Source organism: Lissotriton helveticus, chromosome 11, assembly GCF_964261635.1.
Source record: "Lissotriton helveticus chromosome 11, aLisHel1.1, whole genome shotgun sequence".
NCBI lineage: Eukaryota > Metazoa > Chordata > Amphibia > Caudata > Salamandridae > Lissotriton > Lissotriton helveticus.
In genome coordinates this window covers 740,989,268-741,009,304 of record NC_136072.1, presented here as the reverse complement: position 1 = coordinate 741,009,304, position 20,037 = coordinate 740,989,268, and positions in this window count along the sequence as shown.

Sequence of the window (20,037 nt, the reverse complement as noted above, 5' to 3'; positions counted from 1 at the left end):
GTCGGAGCCCGGCACCACCTAGAGGGTCAAATCGGGAAAATCGGAAAAGCACTTCAGCCTGCAAAGACAAGGGCCTCCTCATGAAGTGTGCATCCTTAGCGAGATTCCAAACTTTCGTCGAGACCACTCCCTCGGGTAATTTGTGGGGTGGGCCTTACCGAGCCCACTGGTGCAGGGGTTCACCCTTTTTTTCGCACTGGTCCTTAGACTGATACAATAGAAATTGGCACAGAAGCTGTAATATTAAACAAAGAGTTTATTAAACTTCATGAGTGGAACACAACCCTCAGGCAATGTATAAGGCAGCACATGGACTAGAGTAACCCTGGTGCTTTTATCTGGTGATACTTGCAGAGTAAACATGGAAGCTCAAAAAGAGGCAGTGCAGGTGTACACACAAATAGTCATCTCTACATATAAGGATACATGAGAATCGCTTAGTTAACAAAGTTGGAGGAGCTATACAACTGCTGATGTTAGCTAAAATAGTCTGACAGTTAATTTTGAAACAGGTGCATTCCAACAGCTACAAGTCTTTCTGAGCATGGTCAAGGCTCTAGCTCAATGCTGAAAGAGTTAACTATACTTGATCACTCCATCAAAATACAAGGGCAGGCAACAGTGAGGACGGGAAAAGCAAATAACAAAATTACTTCTGCTCATGCTAACAGCAATCACTGCCAGTTTCCACGGAATGACCGTGAATTTGGTGGCGGAGCATGCCAACTGCCATTTGACCATGTGTATATGCTTATCACTATCGCAAGTGTGTCTTGGTCATTGGCGGTGACACACCGCTGGTGCCAAGTGGTAGCTACCGCACTGTGGGTGTCATACATTGCCATGGATGACCATGATTAGGGTGACGGAGCACTTTGACAGCACCTATGGACAGTGCACAGTGGCCTCATGATCAATGGTTGTGTACACAATGCCAATGTCACATTTACCTCACTGCTGACTACACTTGCTATGTTTGTGTTTATGCTTTGGGACATTGGCATGTACTCCCTCACATATCCCTTGTGATTTTTCTGGCCATACCCTCAGAACCATGTTGCAATGGACCCTCCAAAGAGTGTACATGGCAATGTGTGTGAGTGCCGAGCAACTCACACTGATGGTTGTCTTACTGAACAATGTGCAGCTTTGAGTGTCTACTTTTCCAGGCTCATGCACAAAACTGTTTTTCTCGCATAGACTGTGCTCATTATGTTGTTGGTGTGTGCCCCGTTTGACTTACGCCTGAAGATGTGGCAGGTACTGCAGCTAGGTATGAGACAGCTGTTTCACTCATAAGCTGTGTGAGATACTCCCAGGGCTGCTCATGCAGGATGTGGCCATATCCCTTTGGGCATTCTCATAGTCAGATATTGTTTTGTAGGTACTTGCTGTGTGTAAGGTGGACACGTGTACGACTAGTGTAGCTGAAGGTGTCCATACATGTAAGGAGTGCTGTAAGCTCAAATGTGATGCTAGTCAATGTAGCCTTTGTGTCAGTCAAAACGTAAGATGTCAGACACATCTGGTGGATTGCATTGACATGTGTCCTCTGTCATCTCACCTAGGAGGAGACCGAATGTGCATCGTCCCTTCACAGTGCTGGCAGACATGGAGGATGAGGATGTCATATGGAAATTCCATCTGGATAGAGACACTGGGTAAGACCTATGTGCCATGTTGGAGCCCCACTTGTAGCCTCTGGATCTTTCCAGTACACGGTGTCCAGAGCAGGTGGGATGTCGCAACCTATGTTCAGCATGATGTCCTGTCCGCTATGATGATCTCCAATGACAGATATATCCATTTCCCCAGGGGGCGTGAATTGGCGTGTATTAAGGGTGATTTGTATGCCCTTGGACACATCCCCCATGTTGTTGGGACCATTGATTGCACACATGTTGGGCTAGTTCCACCACAGGCACGTGAGCACATCTATAGAAATTGTAAACATTTCCACTCCATAAATGTGTAAGTGGTGTGCAAGGAGGATATGATCATCTTGCTTGTGTGTGCCAATTTTCCAGGCTCGGCCCATGACTCATACATCATGCATACCAGCATTGTACCACAGCTGATGGCTAATCTGCTACCTGAGTGTGCATGGATTGTGGGTCAGTATGCAGAGTCACTTTGCGTGCTGTCTGTGTGGCATGCTGTCCTCTGCCACAATAACATTACAAGGTTTCTCTGTGTTTCTCACACCAACCTTGGTTGCTGAGCCCACTGCGGTATCCCAGGACCCCGGGTGAAGTCTGCTACAGTGATGCCCATGGGAGGACACGTTGTGTGGTGGAGCGTACTTTTGGTCTCCTGAAGTCACGATTTTGCTGCCTGCACAAGACCGGAGGTGCACTGATGTACTTGCCCAGGAAGGTGTGTCAGATTGTAGTTGCATGCTCCATGCTCCACAACCTGGCCATTTGCAAAGAGATCCCCCTGCTACTTGATTCTGATGACCAGCCAAGTGGATAGTGGAGAGGGGGAAAGTGTCGACCTGTGTCAACAGCTCATCAACTGCTACTTTACTTGATGGTGAGTGACGAGGTACAACAGACCCATTGTCTGATGATGTTGCTGTTGTTGGCAAGGCGTATGTGAGATTTGTGACTGCAGCCGGTTGATGACTCTGATGGCTAAAAATGTTGCTGGAACAGGGTATTTTGGCATATCTACAGGATGTGTATGTTGGCACTGTTGCTCATTATGATGTGCGCATGATGGAGTAGCTTGATGGTAAGTGTTGTGTGATGTCTGTGATGCCAACTCCTGACTAGTGAATCTTGCTCTGTTGTGTCCATTCAGCCTCGCCTTGCCTACATGCATTGCATACTCATGGTACATTGTAAACATGGTCAAGACTGCACATCCTGGAATAAACACGGAGTAGAAAGAATGACATGTGTGTAAGGAGTATTTATTTACGATTGTGACATGTGAGGGGAAGTGAACATTTACATTGAGGTGATTAGTGAAGCAGTGAGTTGACAGTTATGGTAAATGAGACAATCGAGTAGTCACCACATTGATGTGGTGACCCAGTCCAACCGACAGATGCCATTCATTAGGCAGTGTGGGTAAGGACAGTCCAAACAGTCAATGCAGTAGTGAAGAGGGTTGCCTTGATGGCTTTCTCCGTGACTGACATTTGGCAGGTGCTTTGCCACGGGATACTCCCAGGGATTTTTTGAGATGGCCCCTTCATTCCTTTGCAGGGGGGGCCTCTGCTGTGGGGCCAAAAGGTCTGAGGACTCCCCCCTCTCTGTGGCTGCAGGGGAGAATGTGTCACAGTCATCCTGCCGTCTACCAGAGCGAGGTGGAGGCGTTGGTTGTGGCGCAGGCCTGTCCCTCAGTACCGCCACTAGGTGGCCCAAGAGGTACACAATTTGGCAGGAAGAGCTCATGTGAATCTTCTTCTGACTGGCCCGTTCGTCCCTAGGCCCTTTCATAGGCCCCAAGGACATGGTTGACATTTCAAGGGATTCGGTCTCAGGGTTTGGTTGTCTGTGACTAACCCTTGCCCACCCACCTGCCCTGCTGCCACGGACCTGTTGCCTCACCACTGTGTGGTACTAAAGGGGGTGGTGATGGACGGAGCATCTGAACCAATCAAACACTCACACCCAGTCAACAGATCTGGGTTTAATCCATCACCGTTCTTTAGCCCACTCTGCCACCCCAGTTCAGACATGGCCATATGCAAATCAGTCTGACCCTGTGCCCCATGGGAACAATCCAGCCCGAACTGCCAAGCCATGCCTTCCCTGGACCGGAAACAAGCTTCCGAGGACCGTTTTCTGGTATTTCAGCCGCCTTCAGCCCTGCTTGCTTGAATCCAGTGGCAAAGTGAGCAAGGGACTCACGTCTGAGCATACCCTGCCAACTTATGGTGAACAAAGTGGTACAAAAGGCGGTGGTGATGGACGGAGCATCTGAACCAATCAAACACTCACACCCAGTCCACAGATCTGGGTTTAATCCATCACCGTTCTTTAGCCCACTCTGCCACCCCAGTTCAGACATTGCCATATGCAAATCAGTCTGACCCTGTGCCTCATGGGAACAGTCCAGCCCGAACTGCCAAGCCATGTCTTCCATGGACCAGAAACAAGCTTCTGAGGACCGGTTTCTGGCATTTCAGCCGTCTTCAGCCCGGCTTGCTTGAATCCAGTGGCAAAGTGAGCAAGGGACTCACGTCTGAGCATGCCCTGCCAACTTATGGCAAACAAAGGGATGTATGTCCTTTCAATGCATGCTTTTACCACGCATGCCTTTACAACGCGGGGATTACAACGCAAGTCGTTACAACGACTTGCGTTGGGGGGCGCTGGATAGTGGAATAGTTTAATTTTCTATTCCAACTCCAGTCCCCGTGGATAGTAGGGAAGGTGTTGGATTGAAAATTAAACTATTTCCTATCCAACAGCGCCCTCCAGCGAAAGTCGTTGTAACGACTTTCGTTGTAATTCCTGCGTTGTAATGGTAGTGCGGGGTAAAAGTTTTGTTGTAAACGATGTTCCCCGAACAAAGTGGTACAAAAGGGGGTAGTGATGGACGGAGCATCTGAACCAATCAAACACTCACACCCAGTCAATAGATCTGGGTTTAATCCATCACCGTTATTTAGCCCACTCTGCCACCCCAGTTCAGACATGGCCATATGCAAATCAGTCTGACCCTGTGCCTCATGGGAACAGTCCAGCCCGAACTGCCAAGCCATGCCTTCCCTGGACCGGAAACAAGCTTCCGAGGACCGGTTTCTGGCATTTCAGCCGTCTTCAGCTCGGCTTGCTTGAATCCAGTGGCAAAGTGAGCAAGGGACGTACGTCTGAGAATACCCTGCCAACTTATGGCGAACAAAGTGGTACAAAAGGGGGTGGTGATGGACGGAGCATCTGAACCAATCAAACACTCACACCCAGTCAACAGATCTGGGTTTAATCCATCACCGTTCTTTAGCCCACTTTGTTCGCCATAAGTTGGCAGGGTATGGTCAGACGTGAGTCCCTTGCTCACTTTGCCACTGGATGGCAAGCACTGGATGGCAAGCACCTTCTCCGATGCAGTGAATGTTCTCGGTGTAATGGGAGGGCCACTGCCAGTCCTCTGAGCCAGCTCGCGCTTCTTGTTCCTCTTTTCTTTCACAACCCTCTTCAAGTCAAACCACCGCTTCATGATTTCCTGCTTGGAGCGGGGGGTGGTCCCTACTACATTGACCTTGTCGACTATCCTTGCCCACATTTGTGCTCTTGTGGCTAATGGAATCTGTTGGTCCAGGCTACCAAACACTTGTGGTTCTACTCTGATTAGTCGAAAGAACCTTACGGAGGTAAGGTGGGGCTCCTGAGCACACCAAAAGTAAATGTAATAAATTGTAGCACGATGATTGATGCGAGGTAAACAATGGAATGGTGGTCCACGATTTTATTCAAAGTGTCCACAAAGTAGGTCAATCATCTGTTTTTTAAAACAAGTGATGTGTAACATGAATCATGAAAGAAGAATACCAAAGTCGTATCTACGAGTGCTATGAAAAAAATGAGCGTGCTGCGCTAAATGGGGTGAACAAGTGTAAGGAAAGAACTTACCAGGATAACAGGGAGGTTAGGAACAAGTGCGGCCGTGCAGGGCGGCGTATGTGAATCGAGTGCGGGAGCACTTGTAGAGAGGAAATAGAAATAGGGCTGGTCGGGATGAGTGCCAAAAACAAAAGGCGGACTAACGTGGGAATAAGTGAGAGCAAGGACAGACGAAGTCAAAAGAAACTGACACCGGTGAAAAGAAGGTGCAGTGCCGAAAAAACAGGCAAAGTTATCTACATGTCGAAATGACAGTGAGAGAAAAAGAAAAGGAAAGTAAAATCGATCAAAAAGATCGGGGACAGGTGCAGATGAGAGAAGAAAATAAAAACATGATAGGGAGGAACAGTTCAAACAAGATTCAACAAAAATGTTAAACTAAGAATTGGAAAACTTTGAAAAATATACATGAAATTGACAAATTAGTCGGTTTTTTCACAACTTCTAGAATTTGAAAACACATTTGACTCAATGTGTGATTCTGTTGAGTGTAATGCACAGCTAATGTAGATTTGGTATTCTTGGTGCGGATGTTGCTGCGGAAACTTCAGACAGTGACTCTTGATCCAACAGAACCTATTCTGCTTTGCACCATCGACGTCAACATCTATACCTCATGATCTAGGAATGCAAGCAACTGTCCGGAGTCGCGATGGGCAATTGCGCGGCACCTGCCTACGCTAATCTCTTTATGCACGACTACGAAAAGACCAACATTCTAACTATGCCACCTTGGACCAACTACCTGAAATTTTATGGTCGATATATCGATGACATTTTCCTCTTGTGGTCCGGATCAGAATCCCAACTTGTGAACGCTATTCAAACCCTCAATACAGTCAACGACAGAATTCAATTCACCCACACGATCAGTTCCACGAGAATTGCGTTTCTCGACGTAGACATTCAAATGAAAAACAATTTGCTAGAAACATCCATATATACTAAACCCACCGATCGCAATAACTTTCTCCATCACACAAGCTTCCACCAACCAAGTCTTAAAAGACACTTACCCTACTCGCAGTTTCTACGAGCAAAAAGGATTGCTTCTACAGACAGCAACTACATTCAAGACAGCAAAGTGATGCAAAACAAATTTTTAAAAAGAGGGTACCCTACTCAACTTGTAGAAACTATGTTTGAAAAAGTGTCCAAAATTGAACGAAGTTCCCTACTCAAATCGAAAGCTACAATACAAGCTCCAAACACACGGTGTGTGTTTGTTTCCAAATTTTCTACCACCAGCAAAATCATTAAAAACATCATTACGAAACACTGGCAAGTGTTACAATTGGAACCTGATTTCAACCAGATTTTTCAAAACAAACCGATTTTTGCTTATCAAAGATCTAAGAATCTGCAACAAATGCTGAAACCACGCCAAGAAACCACACAAATGTACAAAGGAACTATTCCTTGTCACAACTGTGCCAACTGCAACAACATCATTCCAGGAAACACTGCGCTACACCCTTCACAAGGCACTACGATACCATTGAAAGTGAATGCAACTTGCGACACCAGCAATGTCGTCTACCTCCTGAAATGTCCATGTGGTCTCCCATATGTGGGTAAAACTGAACGCAAAATAAAGATCAGACTAACAGAACACCGCAGCAACATCCGCACCAAGAATACCAAATCTACATTAGCTGTGCATTACACTCAACAGAATCACACATTGAGTCAAATGTGTTTTCAAATTCTAGAAGTTGTGAAAAAACCGACTGGCATCGACCCCAAAAAATACCTTTTACAAAGGGAACTCTTTTGGATTCACAAGATGCAAGCAGTGGCCCCCAAAGGACTGAATGAAAGACTTGAATACAGCAGCTTCCTCTAATCAGTGATTACTGTATTCTTCTGCATCACTTGAACTATTGTTTTCTCTGCTGGCAGCTCTCATCCTTTAATTTACCGTACTTGTTACTAATTTGTCAATTTCATGTATATTTTTCCAAGTTTTCCAATTCTTAGTTTAACATTTTTGTTGAATCTTGTTTGAACTGTTCCTCCCTATCATGTTTTTATTTTCTTCTCTCATCTGCACCTGTTTACCCGTCTCCGATCTTTTTGATCGATTTTACTTTCCTTTTCTTTTTCTCTCACTGTCATTTCGACATGTAGATAACTTTGCCTGTTTTTTCGGCACTGCACCTTCTTTTCACCGGTGTCAGTTTCTTTTGACTTCATCTGCCCTCGCTCTCACTTATTCCCACGTTAGTCCGCCTTTTGTTTTTGGCACTCATCCCGACGAGCCCTATTTCTATTTCCTCTCTACGAGTGCTCCCGATCTCAATTCACATACGCCGCCCTGCACGGTCGCACTTGTTCCTAACCTCCCTGTTATCCTGGTAAGTTCTTTCCTTATACTTGTTCACCCCATTTAGCGCAGCACGCGCATTTTTTTCATAGCACTCGTAGATACGACTTTGGTATTCTTCTTTCACTTGAGGACACCCGCGCACCTCTCTGCTCTTCCACACGTTGACGGAACTCAGCCACCACCGTTTGTGCTTTTCTCTTCACGCTCTGGGAGATCCTATGGCTATCGAATACCTGTACCTCTGACAGTCACGCCCGTTTCCATCATAGCACGTTCATCCTTTGCTTGTTCTCACCGAGACCCGTTTCTGTCACTACTCTAGGACACCCTTCCCTTGTCGTACACCACTAGTACCTAACTTTTCATTTTTTAATCATTCATTTTTTAATCTATCCTCGGTCTCCTGTGCATTCCACTTATTCGGTATATTTTCTTCTAGATACTCAACCCCCTGAAGAAGAGCCGGCTTGGCTCGAAATGCATCGGGGTGAACATGTACTGTGATACCTAATGATTTTCCAATGGAAACTATGATGATTCATGTTACACATCACGTGTTTTAAAAAACAGATGATTGACCTACTTTGTGGACACTTTGAATAAAATCGTGGACCACCATTCCATTGTTTACCTCGCATCAATCATCGTGCTACAATTTATTACATTTACTTTTGGTGTGCTCAGGAGCCCCACCTTACCTCCGTAAGGTTCTTTCGACTAGTCTTGAACAGCACCTCCCAGACAGCAGGTGAACCTCCCGAGCACCCCGACCTACTTAAACGTAACTCACACTCTACTTTACTTCAATACTACATGTGAGTGCAGCGATTGCCCTTCCTTGATTTCAATTCTACTCTGATTAGCTCATCTACCATGACTGTCAACTCACTCTCTGTGAATTTGGGCATTTTCTGTGGTGCCATGGTGTGTGATGTGCAGAGGGGTTGGAGGTGCAGGTGCGGAAGTGGTGGTGGTGCTGTGTGTGGTGTGAGTAGTGTTGGAGTGTTCATTTGCTTTTCCTTTCAGCTGTGGTGTATGACCCTTCACTTCTGGAGTATTGCAAGGATTGTGGTCAGGGAAGGGGTTGGTTTTTAACTCAGCTCTGTGGGTGTGTCACAATGGGGTATTGCTGTCAGGTGTGTTGTGTGGGTTGTCCTGGGATTTGTATTTTTGTAGATGCCATGTGGGTGTGTCATTGTTGTGTGTTAGGTGTTTTTGGGGCAGGGCTAGTTTGCTGTGTGCACTTTGTGGGCTTGTTGTGAGTTTTTTCTGTTGACGGCCACCTTTGTCACGGAGCGTCCGCAGCGGTGGCAATGCTGCAGCTCTTCCACCGGCTCTCCCATTCTTCACTGTTTGCGACCGCGGCGGTCGGAGCCACACCGGAAGGTACCGCGGGCACATCAGGAATATCCTAATTTTCCGTGACGTCTCTCTGCTGTCCTGGCGGCGGTTTGGTGATTTTCCTCCGTGAATCCGACTGCCGCGGAAGGATTTTGACCTTCTCAGCCCGCTACTGGTGGTTTTTCGTTGCCTCGTTCAGCCGTGGTCTGATTTTTTGGGTGGTTGATCCTAATTGTACCGCCGTTTTTTCTGCGGTACTGGCGGGCTGTTGTATTGTATTGTAAGGGGTGCTTATAGAGCGCACTGACACCATGGGTTTCCTGGCGCTGGGTAGACACAGAGAGTACAGAAAGACTAGAAGGATTGGGGGAAAAGCCAGGTTTTTAAAAGCTTACGAAAAAGAATCAGAGAGTTAGAGACTTTAAGAGAAGAGGGAAAAGAATTCCAAAGCTTGGGGGCCAGGTAGGCAAATCTCCGGCCCCAGATCTACAGAGTTTATAAGAGGGAACAGTGAGCAAGTGAAGATGGGAGGATCTCAGATTCCGGGACGGGCAGTAAGGTGTAATCAGAGATTTCACAAACACGGGACAAGGCCCGGTTTGGGATTTGAAAACAAGACAACCGATCTTGAAGGCAGACCTGGCAGTGATGGGGAGCCAATGGAGTTTGACAAGAAGGGGCCTAGCAGATTGCCACTTCGGGATCCCTAGGGCCAGTCTCGCCGCTTGATTTTGTACCACTTGTAGTCTGGCCACCGATGTTTTGGGCAGACCGTGGTAGATCGCATTAGAAAAATCTAAGCGGGAGAGGACGAGGGCCATGATGACCTGTAGGAGGGCGTCAGGTGTGAAAAGAGATGCCACCTTCCTGATCCTGCGTAGCTGGTAGATGCAGGACGAGACTACCGTCCCCACCTGTGGCCCGAGGGATAGACCGGAGTCAATTGTGACCCCCAAGCTCTTCACCGTGGCCACGGGGGTGGGAGAGGGACCAAGTTCCGCCGGCCAAAATTGTGGCCCCCAGGAAGTGGCGCTCCTACCGGGAAGGAGGAGCTCCGTCTTCCCGGGGTTCAATTTAAGCTGGTTATGGCCCATCCACTGGAGAATGTGGGACATGACTGCCTGGAAATTAGGGATAGCAAAAGGGGAGTTAAGAGAAAAGATGAGTTGCAGGTCGTCCGCGTAGTTAAACACGGTAACGTCCCACTGCCTCAAGGAAAAAAGAAGGGGGCGAAGATAGAGGTTGAAAAGAAGAGGGGATAGCGAAGAGCCCTGGGGGACCCCACAGGGCGAGCACTCCCTGGGGGCCCTGAAAGTGCCAAGGCTAAGGGTCTGGGACCTGCCGGTCAAAAAAGATTTGACCCAGGCCAGCGCCAGGCCCTGGATGCCAGCCTGCTCGACACGGTGGAGAAGGATGTTATGGTCCACCGTGTCGAAGGCGGCCGACAGATCTAGTAGTACCAGGGCCTGGGGGGTACCCTTATCCACCCCGTCTCTCAAGGCATCCAGCACCGCCAAGATCACAGTCTCCGTGGAGTGGCCGGGTCTGAAGCCAGCCTGATTGGCCTCGAGAAAGTTGGAGCTCTCGATAAACTGAGAGAGACAGGTGGTAACGTGGGCCTCCAGGATTTTAGAGAAGAAGGGTAAGAGGGAGATGGGACGGTAATTTGCTGGAACGGCGGGATCCGCCCCTGGCTTCTTCAAGAGAGGCACCAGAACGGCTTCCTTGAAGGGGCCAGGTACCATACCAGAGGAGAGAGAAGAATTCAACAGAGGGAGGATGCAGTTGGGTAGAGAATGGCAGATGGCCCGAAGTATGGACGGGGGGCAGCAGTCGTCAGGAGATCCGGACTTGACACGAGTGGCAAGAGTAGCCAGAGAAGTGGGGTCCAAAAGGGGGAATTGTGTGAATGAGACAGGGTTGTAAGGAGGGGAAGCAGAACCAGCGCCAGGAAGGGCAGCTGGGATGGTGTCCTTGATCAACACAATTTTTTCTAAAAAATAGGTGCTAAGAGCATTACATGCTTCCTGTGTGGCAACCTGGGTAGGAAGCGTCCTGGAGTCTGAGGTAAATTCATTAAGAATTTTAAAAATTTCTTTAGACTGACACGGGCCGATAGGATTTTTTCTGATGCATAGGTTTTTTTTGCTGTAAGGATTGCACATTTATACCTATTCCGAGCAGCCACATAGGCATCTCTGCTTAGGGGGTGATAATCTCTCCTCCACTTACGCTCTGATTTCCACTACCATGACGGTCGGGTTGTTTTCCGACCGCCATCCTAATAGACCGCTTTTTGTTTACAATATTTGGGGCAGTTTGTTCATTATTTGGTGAATGCTAATTAAGGAATATGTTTGAGTAATAATATATATTTAAGGTTCCTAAGGTTATTTATTTTAAGTGTATACAAATGAATAATATTATTTTAGTTAATACTTTGTGTATATGTTACTTTATTACATTTATGTTCTTTTTTGTTACGTTGTTTCTTTTGTGTTTATTTATATATTTCAACATTTTAAAATGTTTTCTTTGTGTTTGATAATTGTTGTTTTTTGACAATAGATAAAAAAAATGGTATGTCATTTTTTTAACAATATTTTTAGTTCATATTTTTGTTTTTGATATTTTTAAATGTTGTGCTTATTTCCTGTTTTAATGATGTTTTGTTATACTTTGATTTTACAACAATATTTTAGTTATTGCTGTTTTTGTATTCTTGTTTGTGTAGAGGATAAGGCTAGTTGGGTAAATGATATTTTTTGGGTGATGCTGTGGTGAATTGATGTTTGGTGTTAAATATTTTATCATATGACCAAACCGGAGGAAGTCCACCTGCCTTTCTTGTTTCTGCTCTCACTTGGAGGGGCCACAAGATCTCCAGACTTGACACTTTGCAAAACGACAAGCTGAGTAATGGAGCTGAGTGCAAGGGTCTTACATCCACCGGTCAATCGGAGCTCTTACGAGTAACCCTGTCAGAGCTTCTAAACCTGACTAAGCATTGATCACTTCCCGAGCCTGTGGCACTCTATCCTGGCTTCTAAGTGGCACAGCAGGCTGGATAATAGCACTCAACATGGAGGCTTACACCTCTAGGCCAGCTGGAACTCTTGACCTAGGGTCCTGGCAGGAATTCTTAGCCCAGCGAACCAAGCGTGCACTTCTCATGCCTGATGGGTACCAATCCTGGGTACTTTGCAGCATGGCGGTAAAGAGAATTGAGCCCAGGACAAGGGGCTAAGTCAGAGATCCTTAACCCATCCAAGCACAGGAGCCCTCTCAGGGCTGAGGGGGACTCCATCCTGGGCACTTTGAGATGCACGGAGCTACATAATGGAGACCAGGATCAGGGTCCTGTCAGAGCTTCCTCACCCAGCCAAGATGTGAAGACCTGCTGTTGCCTTCAGGACCCCCAACCAGGCACTTTCTGACACATTGGATAGAGAACGGAACCCAGGACAGGGGCTTCTACCCTATAGCCAAACAGAACTGTAACTTGTGAAATGGTCAGAGATTGTTGTCCCACCCAAGCAGGGGAGCCCAGGGTCTGTGGGACCCCATCCGGAAAACGTTGTGGTACGACAAGCCAGCACTCAGACCCCCAGATACTGTAAGTCAGCACCTAGGATCCACCCGAGCTCAGTCCCAGCTCCAGACAGGCGTTTTCAACCTGGTGAACCAGGGGAGCCATCCCCAAGCACTCTGCAATAGGGCGGTTCAGCACATGAACCACAGGTAGGCCTCATCGGAGCTCTAACAGGGATCCTGTTGTCAAGTTCTCTGTACTGTGAATGAGGATCACTTAGGAGCTAACAACATAAACAAAAGAATAAACTGGGCTGGCTAGGTAAATAGGACCACAATACAGCAGAGGAAGCAGATGCCAGTTCATAAAAACTAGGCATTTGAGTCCGGTTGTATCGACCATCTTAAATGCTGCATGCAACTGACTAGTATAGTGGCCTGCACATAGCCTGATTGGTCAAAAACTGTTTATAAACAAGAAACTGGGACACCATCCATGAGAACATTGAAATGGGTAAACATCCTTTACAACGACTATGTTACAACGCAGTCCATTAACCTGCATTTTTAACTCCGCCCAATCTTTTACAATGCAGGGCTTTGCACCGCAAACCTTTACAACACATTACCCATTACAACGCCCCAATGGAGTTAGAACAGTTAAAATTGCGTTGTAATGGACAATGCGTTGTAATGGATTGCATTGTAAAGCCCTGCGTTGTAAAAAAATTTGCGGAGTAAAAAATGCTGGGTAATAGCATGCATTGTAAACGCGAACGGAGTAAAGTGTCATATTCATTCGAATGAGTGACATCAGCTTATTAGACAAATCTATCCTGAGGATAATTTTTGTCTATGTTCAGCAGAAAAAGAAGGACTCATGTGTAAAACTCCCTAATACCATAGGGGAGACAATGAATAAACCATCAGAATACAAGCATTTGATCCTCATATGTTGTGATTTCCATTTCATTAAGCGCCAGAGGGAGAATAATCAAACTATCAAGTTGAAGGATGTGTTAGGCATCCATACATTTGCCACATGTTCCCAAAAAATGTAAATCATCTAAAATCTTTTTGTCAAGCCTGGTACCAAATACTGCTGTTGTCTTCATTGCCAAAATTGTTTCATTCTAATGGTAAAGATAACTGCATTTTGCAGTTTTTCCACTCATATGTGCTAGGTCCACTCCCAAAAGTGGGATACCGTTTTTATCAGGAAGTATTATCAATTGAACTTCTATCCATTTCAGGCTTCCCTCTTAATCACTATTGTAAATGTAATAAAAAATTCAGAGTTGTCCAATCATCACTATTCCAAAACACAATATCTTGGGCATATTTCAAACATGGATTGATTTCCTTAACACCCATTTTCCATTCAATAGATTTTATAATATGAATTGAAACCTATTTGGTGTTCAATGAAAAGTCATTATAAGCTGCAGCTTGGTTTTCGGCTCTGTGTTTTTTTGGACAACCAATAACCGGTATATACACAACTGCAACCAGAAGGGTCTAACAGACGTGACAGTATTGTAGATTTGAAGAATAGCTGTCAAGGACAAACAAATATAGATTAAAACTTCAGCTACGTCTATTTTTTACATTATTTTTTACATTATTTTTTACTTCAACAAATAGTTGCTTTGGGTAAACCATGGTTCATCTACACAAATGACCTGTGGCTGAAGTAAATTTTGAACTATTAATATTTTTATTAATATCGTTTTTCTGAGCTCACCCAGGGTTTTTACGCCAATTTCAGCACTAACTGCAATTAAATTGAAACCACAATACATAGAAAAAAGGAAATACCACTTTGACAAATGCAAAAATTGTGGTAAAAAAATAGTTGTTCGACAACTCTGCTTGTTTATTGCAAGCTGAAAAGATGATGATCTGCACATAGCAAGCCTGTTGATTCCATTTTTAGTTCTTTAGTTTAGTTTCAGTACCTTTTGGTGCACAGCACTTTTTACCTAATTTTCCAAACCCGCCCCTTTCCCCCCCTAAAATGTCGCTATACATTGGTTTTTTTTCTCGGCGCCCTACAATGGAATCCACTAACTGGGGGCAAATTAGAAATCCCTAACACGAGGAAAAGACGGTTGCGAATTTGGCCTGGATGTCTGTTGTGAAAAATAAAATATAAAGGTTTAAGCAAGAAGTGCCCCAAACTTTAAACAGGGTTCAGCACTTGGGTGGGAAGGGCTAAATGACATATGATATTGGGCTAAATTTATTTTCAAAACCATATTTTCCTGTAAAGTATTAACAGTAACATTTGAGTTAATATAAAATTACTCCAGGGAAATTAATAATGTATGCATCTAATGCATGAATACATTTACGAACTGCACATCAATTTCAATGCTGTGCTTTTTGAGCAATAGCAATTCAAATGAAATATCTGTAGTAGAACAGTTTACACGTAAGATGTGCAAAATACCACGCACTAACACATCTTGCAAAAAAAAGTGTTCTGATGCGTGATAAATTAAACATTATTTTGATCAGAAAGACCCGTTGCGTTTTTGTAATAGGAAATGGATGTCCTCTAGTTTTGCAGGCTTAACGTCTTCCAGAACCACATTCCCAGCCTATGGCAGTAGTTTGTATTCACCACAACAATCAGACAAAGAAAATAGAGAACAAAAGAAACCCTATGGGATGCAATTTAATAGGGACAGTTCCAACCCCTTTAAAAGGCAGGCGACAGGGGCTAAGGGACAAAGATTTTCAGACGTGTGCAGACATTCACTTGGGATCTAATGGTGACTAACGCACAACGTCTTTTTTTGAATCGTCTTCCTGAATTGGTGGAACAAAGGATTTTGTGAGCGAAAAATTGTGAAGTTTTAAAAAAACTATATTGAAGAGTCACTGTGTGACTTGAGACATAAACGTGTCTTTCCTGGCATCTTACATTATTTTCATGAAAAGAGAACAGAAGGACCATTGTATGTGCCCCTTGATAAGACTGAAGCACAGCTCACAGGACCCTACTTGTTAAATGTAACTAGGAGCGACTTGATAAATAGCATTGTGTGGAGATTGCAAAGGAGGAAAGAATAGCGGACAGAAACAGGGCTGGCACCTTGTTTGAACTTGTGACAGATAAAGAGATGGTGAAAAAATAATTACATTGTATCGCTTTGACCACCAAGTCATTCTAAGAGCGCTCTATTCCTTCCTTTTTTGTTTCTCTTTTTATCTGATTTTACTTTGACAACCAGTTTGAGAAGCCTTTTCAATGGTGTCCTAAATATACGTCGCAGTAAAGAAAAAATGAAGTTCCTTCGAGTAACAATATGCTTCTTAATAAAGTATATATGTTGCAATGATGCTAAATCTGTTGAGTATGATCTCTGTGCTGTACTATCTAAATATTGGAAAACACAGATGAATTGATTACAAGCCTCTAATTGAGAGTAGCTGAAGCTAGCACAACAAAAAAAGTGTCATTGTGGCTCCTGCACATTATCCCACTACTCGAATGACTGGGAATGTAGAACGACCTTAACGTTGCCTGTGACCTAACAAATCAAATAGTTCAAGGGGAGACAGTCAAAAAGGGGGCTGGTAGTCCCATTTTCTGTGGGAAAATCCTATTTTGAGATTCTATTTCCAGGCATATCCACATGTAAGATGCAGGTGGAACCACGCCAGATATAGGGCTGGAATAAAAAAAAAAACAAGAGACAAATGTTGAGGTAACACTTATTTCTGCATGTTATTTCCATCTGCAGGTGTAAAAACTGATGATGGCCTGGTAAAGGCACTGTAATACAATGTACTATGTTGCCTTACCTTATTAGAAGGCCAGATATGCTCAGCCCTTTAGTAATTCACACACACTTTAACCCACACATAGACAAGAATGCCAAACACCTACCAATCATTGAAACACGCAAGAACGCAAACTCTCTCTTATATATTCCTTCAGATAGTATGATCTAAATCTTTCAATCTGATAACATCATGTTCTCTCTCAGGTAAGTCTTTTTTCCATTTAAAATATGATTATCAATGCTTTTTCAAAATACCATTGATGCAAATCTTTGATGAACACAACATTCTTCAGTGTTTTCAGTAGCCTCATCTGGAGCCACTCACGCTCAGTAACTGTGCATTTGGAATAGGATTTTCCCCCACTTTATTCATGGCCTTTAGTGCTAGCTTCTTAGCACAAAATACAACCTTGCATCCAAAATGGATGTCAGGATGCATTTTGAGATAATAAAATAGTGCAAAATGCGACAGAACATAAACCAGAGCGCAAGCAGCTGTTCACACCCAAAATGTAATGCTGCTGTAGTATTTTTACACCCAAATAACTCTTATTTAAGCGAGTGGGCATAATTGAGTTGTTATTAGTAATTCCATTTCAAAGAGCAACCCAGAATTACTGAAACTACTCCAATTAATCCAGTGTAATTAAAAATACTCCCACCACTAATTAACAGGCCTTCTTTGCATTAAACAGGTACAAACTCTCTTTAATTCACATGTTAATGATGTTTTTGGTAAGGCCTATCAGCCTTAGGGTGGTTTTAACTCAAACTTATGGCCTTCCTCCCCCATTTTTGCTGATTTCGTTTTTGATGGGCTTAAGACTGCACACTTTACCACTGCTGACCAGTGCTAAAGTGCATGTGCTCTCTTCTCAAACCATGGTAGCATTGGCTTATTATTAATTGGCACATTTCTTGTATCTGTAATTCCCTAGTACAGTGGCAGTGCATATGTGTAGGGCCTGTAAGTTACATGTTGCGAGTGGGCCTTTAACACTGATTGTGCCATCCACTTAAGTATCCCTTTTAACATGTGTCAGACCTGCTACTGCAGCCTGTGTGTGCAGTTTTAAACTGCCATTTCAACCTGGAAAAATAACATTTTGGGAGATCCAAACCTTCCTTTACAAAACATTTCACCCCTATGATAAGCCCTGCCCTGGACAGCCCAGAGGGCAGAGTGCAATGTATTAAAAAGTAGGACATGTAATATTAAGTTTCAGATGTCCTGGAAGAGAAAAACGATTAAAGTAATCTTTCACTACTGCAAGGCTTATCTCTTTGATAGGATAACATTGACGTTACCTTATTACAATACATAAGCTGTAATTTCCAAATGGGAAATGTAACAATTCATGTTTGGTGTCTTTGGAATTGTATTGAAAAATGTTAACTTATAGTGAAGCACATTTTAAATTACAATTTTGGAAATGCCACTTTTAGAAAGGTAATATGTACAATAGGAGTTTCTTGTACACCCAGTAGAGCCCTGGGTATTATGTGTACCAAAAAACAATGACCCAAAGGGAATCAATAGGAGGGAAACTAATCACATAAATCTATACAATAATCAAACAACAAGTATTGTATAACAAACTAAATGATGACAAAGAAAAGGCCCAGATATAGCCGGGCACAACAAGTCAAAGGTATTTAGTCAATGTTATGTGCATTTGAACGCTCCTTAGCACTCGTTACAGTATTCAGCATAGATTTGCACATGTGTATTTCACTCATACATAAGTCATGCAAGATTTAAGAATTGAGGTCCTTGTAATTCAGGTTGTTCCGCAGGTGTTGTTTTTATTTCGGTAGATGTTACAGCCAACACGTGTTTCGTCAGTAGGGAATGTAACCCTTGACTTTTTCAAGGCTGTTAAGTGAAAAAAGTGACATTTGTAACATTCATGGTTTGGTCTGAGTATGTTGTTATTATACATCACTGTATGTTACATAGGTAGGTGGTGGTAGGTCTTGTTTACAGTGCTCATATACATTTGTGGATGTTCACCTAATGGAAGTTGTGTTCAGAAATCAACTTCAATTGTACATGATTTACCCTCAGGATGTTGGGGGTTATTTTTAGGTGCACCCATTAAGATATGGAGAAACCAGTGATTCTTCGTGTCATGCTTCTCAATTGTGATTGTGCATTGTGAGACTATTTTTGGTAAAGTTTTGAGTTGTGAGGTTGAGAGTTGAACCATAGTGGCATGCATACTATTAAAATAAAGTAAGTGCTCGGGGTACCTATTTTCCTCGAGTGTTCCTTTTTCTGTATGAAGAAAAATGGATCAAGAAGAAATATTTTCAATATATTCGCAATTCTTTTAGGCGTGTTAACTTTGTTGTATTTTCTCCAAACTGTTTATTCACAGTTACTCAACTTCCTTGAGGTGATAATTCCAACCCTCGAAGGGGTTTCTGTTTGGGGACTTCAGTTCGTTAGTAGGTTTTTCTTCAGTTATCTGCCGTTGTATCGGTATATATTAAAGCAGCTGTAAATCAATATGAAGTTTGTTAGGAGTTAATTTATTGCGAATTGCCTAATAGCGATTCTACGTAATTCTTCTGAATTGTTTGTCGCCATTTACTATGGTAAGAAAGGAGCCTTTGTTTGGCGGCTTAAATTACCAGTCAGCCCGTGACAAGTACATATTTAGTTTGGCTTAAGTGTGGTTCCCACCGGTAATAAGGTAATAATACAAAGTTTTGTATTTTCTACATATGCCGATTTCATATTAATATCGTAATTTCCAGTGCCTTTACTTAAAAGTTTATTTACTGAGCTATACGTGCTGAGTAATCGTGTGATCTTCCTACGTCTACGCGGAAATTGTTGTGCCCCTCGTAATAAAGAGAAAGCCATGACAGCATGGTTAGGCTGCTGGTTCTCTCGTGTTAGTACTATTCAACGAACTCGTGCTCCTTGCTATTCAAGACTTTCCTATGGGCTTACCTTTCGCCGTTGATGCTTCCGTATATCCTAATGTCCCCTCTGCTCCGCGTTTGGTGCAGTAATCTGTCTCCTGCTTTTCGCGCTGGTTATTTTCAACCGGGAACGCTCCGTGTCACGTGATTCGTGACCGTTTCCGGTTCAATTTTGTTGTGGTCCGTGTTAGTGGGAAATTTCCTAGCAAATACGGCGGCCATCTTATCCTATCCATATTGACAGGATAGTCTAGCCCCTGAAATATATATTTGACCGGGTTGCCACTATGTTATCTAGAAGGTTCATAATTGTAGATTCCTAGTGATTTCTTTTCCAAATATCTAATGCTCGCGAACTTTTAGGATCAGCGTCCTTTATTATCTGGGGGGAGTGCTCATACGTGCTCAGTATTATGAGTGTATTGTCATTATATCACACAATTCTATTATTCTGTGTTCACGATCGTTATGGACATAAGTGTCTATTCGTCTGTGAGTGTTGATCGGGATTAGTGTCAATTCGTTTTTT